The sequence below is a fragment of the Arachis ipaensis genome, chromosome B02 (assembly GCF_000816755.2).
Source record: "Arachis ipaensis cultivar K30076 chromosome B02, Araip1.1, whole genome shotgun sequence".
Taxonomy (NCBI): Eukaryota; Viridiplantae; Streptophyta; class Magnoliopsida; order Fabales; family Fabaceae; genus Arachis; species Arachis ipaensis.
The window spans coordinates 93214252-93215124 of NC_029786.2; positions in this window are offsets into that span (position 1 = coordinate 93214252).

Consider the following 873-nt stretch of genomic DNA (forward strand, 5'->3'; position numbering starts at 1 on the left):
GACAAGGGTGATGCCTCCAGACGATTAGCCATGCCGTGGCAGGGCATTGGATCATTTTCCCGAGAGATGACCGAAAGTAGCCATTGACAGTGGTGAGCCCTTGCATAAAGCCAGCCATGGAAAGGAGTAAGACTGATTGGATGAAGATAGCAGGAAAGCAGAAGTTCAGAGGAACGATTGCATCTCCATACGCTTATCTGAAATTCTCACCAGTGAATTACATAAGTATATCTATCCCTATTTTATTAGTTATTTTCGAAAACTCCATAACTGTTTTATATCTGCCTGACTGAGATTTACAAGGTGACCATAGCTTGCTTCATACCAACAATCTCCGTGGGATTCGACCCTTACTCACGTAAGGTATTATTTGGACGACCCAGTGCACTTAATGGTTAGTTACACGGAGTTGTGAACCATGGTCTTGGCACCAAGTTTTTGGCGCCATTTCCAGGGAAAGAAAGAGCAATGAATTTTACATAATTAAAGTGTAATCACGATTCCGCGTACCAATAACTTCCTCTACAAAAATTCATTCTCCTCAAACTTTATATCAATTTAAAGCTCTTAAAACCACCTTTAATTTAAAATAAATTTCATCCAATTTCAAGCTTTGAGGCTCAAGTTATGATCCGTTAAAGTTCACCAAAAACTGATTGTTACCAAAAGTAACTGGGTTCTTAAACTTCCAAAATTCACAATCAAAACCAAATATCCTACAACCAAAACAATTCTAATGGACCTAAATGATATTCATATATCTTCCAATTCATTCCACAACCTACCAACATGCAATTTTACTAATTTCATTAAAAAAATTCTCACTTACATTCCTCCAATTCTCAATTATTACACTCAAAGCATCATTTCACT